This window comes from Pygoscelis adeliae, unplaced genomic scaffold (assembly GCF_000699105.1).
Source record: "Pygoscelis adeliae isolate BGI_AS28 unplaced genomic scaffold, ASM69910v1 Scaffold189, whole genome shotgun sequence".
NCBI classification, from domain to species: Eukaryota; Metazoa; Chordata; class Aves; order Sphenisciformes; family Spheniscidae; genus Pygoscelis; species Pygoscelis adeliae.
In genome coordinates, this window is record NW_008825543.1 from 976,303 (window position 1) to 982,783 (window position 6,481).

Here is a 6,481-nt window from a genome sequence, read left to right on the forward strand (position 1 = left end):
ATCACTACAGACCTGCCCATATGTCAGGGTAAGCACAAGTATGTGCAGGTGGTTCTGGTTTGCCTGTATCTGTTTATAGTGTGTGACACGAGTCAAAGATAAGAGCGAGCAGCTCTTAAAAGCTGGGGCGGGGGGCCCGCAGGACCGAGGGGTGGGAAAGGAAGGTCTCAGCTCTGCGGGGAGCCCAGGGGAGGAAACGGGCCAGGGGTACAGCCACCCTCAGCCAGCGCGGTGCAGGCTCGTGTCACGCTGGAGAACATCAACTACCAAACAAGCTTCAAAAGCCAAAGAAGAGGGAACACGGCGGTAGGAGAGAGGTGACTTCTCCTGAGGTATCACAGGCAAGAGAGAAAAAACACAAATACAAACAATTAGAAAGAAGCACATCTGTCATGTTTGTGACGCTGTTGGAACAAGAATCCATCTGGGAAAAGAGCCAGCCTTGCCTCCCTGGGAGTTACATATTTTTTCTTTTTAAATAGTGTATGACATCCATCTCTATAGCTGTGTGTTGTTTGTGCTGGCATGTGGGTGTGTTATTTCTGAAGGCTCCCCATATTAGCAGAAGATCTATGGTCTCATTCTAGAAATTTTGCCGCTATAAAAATATATTTGACTGAGTGTTTTTTTCTTCTCTCCTGAAACTTTGGAGCCATGTAAAATAGCTTCATAAAACTTGTAGGGCTTTTTAAAATAGAAGTTACTGCCTTGCCTTGCTTTTAAAAATGCACCCTTGATTTTAAGCGTTGGGGTATTGTTTGCTTTTAAACAAGTGAATGCTGAAGAGATGCTATAAACTCCCTTTTTATTTTGTTGCTCATTGAGAAAAATCCAATAACACCTAAGGGAAACAGGAATGAAGCATTTCACAAAAATATATGGTATATAAGTAAACAAAGCCTCCAAAGTAAGCATGCAAAAAAAGGAAAATCCTTTCAGCATTATCCCTTGAGTTTATTTCTTGGGAGCACTGCGGTACCCGAATTACCAGCACGAGCCCTTCCTCCGCACCAGAAAGGCCTTTGACCAGCATCGGCTCGCTCGGGGAGGAGCGACGGGCCGCGGGAGCCCTGGCTCCAGCCCCTGGGTCCCTGGTTGTGTCTGGCGGATGCTCAGCGGCTTGTCACGGAGGGGGTCTCAGCCCAAGTGCTGCCAGACTGGCATCCCCAGTAGCACGGACCGGCCATCCCCAGCGTCAGGCCAGGATTGCAGGGACGTGGGGAGCACGCTCCGCGCCGTGCTGGAGTTAGGCTGCCGATGCCCGGCCCTTGCCTGGGCCATAGGGCCTGCAGCTGCAGACACCTGTCGTTAGTACAAATGTCATTATAAAACCCACGCGGGAGATCTTGCTGCTGCTCCCAGCCTCCGTTACGACCTTGTGGGAAAGGACGCTCGGCTCAGCGGGAAAGTGGCTCTCGGCCAAGGTTTCCCTGCCTGCGAAGCTGGGCTATCGCTGCTTACGTCTCTGGAGTGTTCTGCCTTTCAACGAAGGATGCGAAGTGCTGGAGCGAACATATTAGAGCAGCTAAGAAGCAGCTCCAGTTCAAAGGATGTTTGGAAAACCCTTTTTCCAATCAGGCAATTTGCAATTTCAATTGCTAAGTGCTCCCCTTTCGTTCCTTGGCACTCTAGCTCCATCTGAATTGGCTTTCTCAGCTCTTCAGAAAGGCTTATGTCACATTATGTAAGATTTAACAGCCATCACTTCTCCAAAGGTAATAGAGAAATGTCTTTTTTATGACACAAGAGGGAGATTTCTCATTGGGGAAGCTGATTCTTTGTTGCTACCAAATGACTGCTTTCGGTGCATCCTTCATGCAACTTTGATCTAATAACTAATTTTTTCTATGAAAAAACTAAAAGAGATGTTGTTGATATTTCTGATAAATGGAAGTACCCGCTAAAAGGAAATAAAATTTGCTTCTTGGTCTTTATACATCCATATCATACGTATTCATACGTACATATTTAAACATAAAGACCCCTCAGGATGCTGCCTGCATTCATGTAACTCTGCAGCTGAACAAACTGACGGTTATGTCTCCAGTAATGACTTGTTTGCCCCAGCTTTGCGCTGCACATGCTGTCTCACATGAAGCTGACAGATGAAGTCCTCTCCCAGTCCTGTCGCAGACCCAGCCCAGGAACCATCCCAGGCTTTCTAATCTCTTCAGATAATGTCTCTTTCTCTCCCTGAGCATTTATTCGTCCACTGATTCACCCACCAGCCTTTCACGCAGACTTAATGTCACTTTGCTAGGAGCGGGGGGGCAGGCTGGGGGAGCAGCCGGGGCAGCGCGGGGCCCGTCCGTGCATCCCGCAGCCTTTGCTTCCGAGCACATGGCGTTGAACTCCCTGCCATGGGCCAGCTCTCCAGCCTTGCTGGACGAGGACAGCTGGCCCGGCCTGGGGCAGGGAGCTTCTTGCTGCACCTAAAATATTAATTACAGGCAGCAAGAAGAAATGTCACTCTGCTTTCCTGAACTTCTTTAGCAATTTACCAGGAAAAAGCACTCCAGGAGCTGCTGTGGATGACTTTCCTGACAGTGATTGAATGCTTTGATAAGAAGCAGGAGTTTGTTTGCCACCTCATTTACCATGCTGGGCTCTTTCTGCAAAGCACATAATACTGTTCTTACCAGACCAGGGTGTAAAAGAAGTAGAAAACAGAAATATACTTGGAAATGACCCTCACCTAACAACACAGCCCATGGTCTCGCTTTCTTTGAATTACCCTACGTGCCGTGTGTTGGGAAATTGCTTTCTCTGACGGACGATTGCTTGCCAGAGCCCTGGGACCCTGATTGATTTCTGTGCCTCTGCAGCCAGGAGAGCAGAGCAGAGAGAAGCGTGAAAACCAGGACAAGAAATGGGAAGGACAAATTGTCCCTGACCACGCAGTGGGCTGGTTGGCTAATGTTTTCTAATCATCCCTCTAAGTGGAAAGGAGGGGGAAGACCAGGAACTGTGCGGCGCTCACACAGCTTCACGGGCAGCAGCAGTGTAAATTAGTCCTCGCTTTCAAAGCTCGCAGCAATCCTGGGTCCTCCCGCAGCCCTCCCACGCGAGGCTGTCCTTGCGACCGCAGGCATCTGCCGGGGAAACGCAGCCTTGGAGCTCACCTGTCAGGGTTGGCTTTCACAGAAATCCCGGGACTAGGAGGGATCATTTTGCCAAGGGACCACACAAGAAAAAAAAAATAAAAATCACATTGTATCCAGAACAGGCTTGTTAGCCAGCAGTGACAGTAAACTTACACAGAAGCTTGCCGGAGGTGACATGACCCGCAATCTAGAAGCAGGTTGTCCTAACGAAAGGAATCAGCTGTTCTGCACAGTGACGGAGCCGGGAAGAGAGAATTCTTCAGCGGTCCTCCAGTTTACTTTCAGTTGATGTGAAAGGCATTTATTAAATCAAATTATTCTAAAATGCAAAACAAGCTTATGAGCATCAGCTCCTTGGCCAGTCTAAACTTCCAAAAAGTTTCTTCCTGTTATAACTGAAATACTTCTTATTTGAATTAGCTAGGGTTAGGGGTGACCATACCAAATTGTGATTTTCTGGAGAGGTTTTCTGAATGCGAATTTATGAATATTGAAGCTTCTTGCACATTTCTATTGGATCTCCCTTGCCCAGCATCTCCTTTGCAAGCTGAGCAGTCATAATCTAGTTAGGACCTCTTCATACAGAAGTCTTTCCATAAATCTTATCTCTATTTTTGCCCTTCTCTGCCTCTTTCCTAATTCAGCCCAGAGCTTTTCTCTGAGAAGGCGTGACTGGTATCGCATACAGTAGGTGAGATGCAAGCCCTTCAGCTTACACGCAAACCTCATAGCTTATACAGGGTACAGTTAGATGCACAAGCTAATTGCTAATGTAAAGCATTTGCAGAAGGGTTCTGCATCCTATTTTCAGGCCAAAACAATACAGAATAAGCTCCAATTTTTTCTAACTGGCACTGGGTAAAAAAAATATATTGCTTTAACTCTGTCCTGGTTTCTTGATTAGATGAAGGCAAATTACATGTTTTTCCACCAGTCTATTATTCCAGCTTAAACTCTGCACAGTTTGTTGAATAGATGTGTTTTGCTCGCAGAAGATAAACTTTCTCTGGAACGATAACAGCACGATTGTGTCCAGCATAGCAATTTCTAAGCCATTTCTTCAAAAATAACCCTTTTCAGACCAATGGTACAAGGCACATGCTCAAGGCCAGCAAAGCCAATGCAGAGTGCAAGATCATCTGCTACGGTATTTTCTCTCCCTTCTAGGGGAGGACGTCCAGCACCATTGCAGGTCTTCCCAGAGCGACAGGTTGCGGCACTGGCCAAGGAGCACGTCCTGCATGGATTGATTCAGACCACAGGCCTGGGTGTTTCCAGCAGGTTGACTGGGAACGGGGCTGTGAAGCCCATTTACATGGGAGGCTACTGGGCCAGGCTGGAGGCACTTCTCCCTGAGACACGAAGGCAGGAGGAAACAGTCGGATGCCTAATACAGCAGCAGGCAACAGCATCAAACTACAGATGACATCTCGGTCTGGTCACACAACCTCCTTTTGCCTCATTTTCATGCCATTCATTTTTCTTCTGCCTCAGAAGGCTGAAGGAAAACCTCCCTCTGCTCTGAGAATGACGTTCCCTGGGATTTCAGGAAGAGCAGGATCGTGCACATGGCGGTCACGGAACTCGTGTCCTCCATACTTTGGGAGGGCATTGCATCATGAGGAAACTTTCTTATATGTGGGCAAAATAAATTTTTTCCAAGCTAGACTTGGGCATGCTCCTTCCACCACTTGCTTCAGGAGCAGCAGAGTTGGCTCATGGAGCATAATTGAGTCTCAGACAGACGCCCTGCCTACCGCTGAGATTAGGTGATGCCTGGCTTTGCTCAGGGGAGACTTTCATGGCAGGGTCTCAAATACAGAACAGGAGGGACTTAAGTGGAGGGAAGAGCCCTGCCATTAAACCAGCTAAAAGGCAACAGCCTCCTGCCTCGGCACTGCCAAGTAGCTGGGCTATTGACAATGAATCTGATTCATGAGAGATACTAAAAATAATCCGTTCCAAAATTAGGCATGCTTCATTAGACAATTTCTACACCTAGATGAAAATTATACTTTTAAGATGCGCAGTTTGAAGTGTGGCAGTTAGTGTGTGTATTCATCATCTCCTGATTTGTTGTTTCTTTCTGAATGATGCAAAACAGAGCCTGTTCTGTTTGCTTTCACACAGCAGTTGCCACCTTGTTACCAGAACAGAGGATTTTATTAGGTTAAGTAAGTACCTGCAGAACAGATGCAGTATTTACAGGTTATTCAAATCTGTATTTTGTTACTTTACTGAGTAATCTGGGGGAAAAAATTATTCTGTTTTGTAGAGTGTTGCCTTGCTGGGTGGGGCCCTGGAATATTCATGTTAGTTACTTCAGATAGTGAAGATGGTCTCTTCTCTTTTTTAGCTTATTTTTAATTTGAATATTTAAACCTAGTCAGTTTTTGAGAAATGAGCGATATTCCGCATGGCACCTATTCTTGCCATTACTCCCAGGCTGTATTTCTCTTGTGTCCCAACTACCTGCCTTCACCATGTGTCAGGAATGAAACACGTCAGGCTTTTTAAAAAAAAAAAATCTATTCATTATAACTTTTAAATCACTGTAAACCTGCTTTGTATGGAGGAGGTTTTGGAACTATTTAACATAATTTTTCTAGTTCTGGTAGCTGGATAGTGACAGTTTGCATGCGCACGAGTACATTTGCTCAAGTACTGCCAAGAAAACGTTTGTATTTTCCAATGATATTTCTAAAGGTAATTTGATACAACAACATCTTCTCCAGTTAAGCACCAGAGCTCTCAGACTGTATAATCTTAGTGAGGAACAGAGCTGAGCTTAATGAGTCAACAGACTCAGTCGCATTAAGGTTTCTGGCGTTCACCAGTTGTTTTTTCCAGAGCACGCCCTGGTTGGCTTCTGAGTAACAGACTTAAGGATCCCTTTGGTTTTGCCAGCTAGCGAGGGTCTGCCCACTTAAGCACACAACAATCCAGACCAGGCTCCAGTGCACTTTAAACAGGAGTATCTGGAAACCTTGCCGGGGTGTCTTTCTTTTTCCCCTATTTTTGCAGTTCCGAACTGCCCCCAGCCTGCCAGGCTCCACGTCCTGCAACTGCCACAGTTCCTTCCCACACGGAGGCAGGGGCTGCGGGTCGCAGGGATGCTGCGGCTTCGCCTCCCTGAGAAAGCTGTGCTAAAACATCGAACACAAATGTAACCAGCCCCCAGGCCCCTCCGCAGCCCCCAGGAGGATTCTGCAAACAGCATCTCCCAGCTGTCCTGGGAACAGTGAAACATTTCCAAAGTGTGTCAGCATTTACTGAGATGCTTTTATCTCTTCACCAAAGTAGGAAGAGCTGCTCTGTGTCCTGAAAACATCTTATGGCATTTTAATTAAAGTCTCCAAGCAAACCCTTTTTCCTGC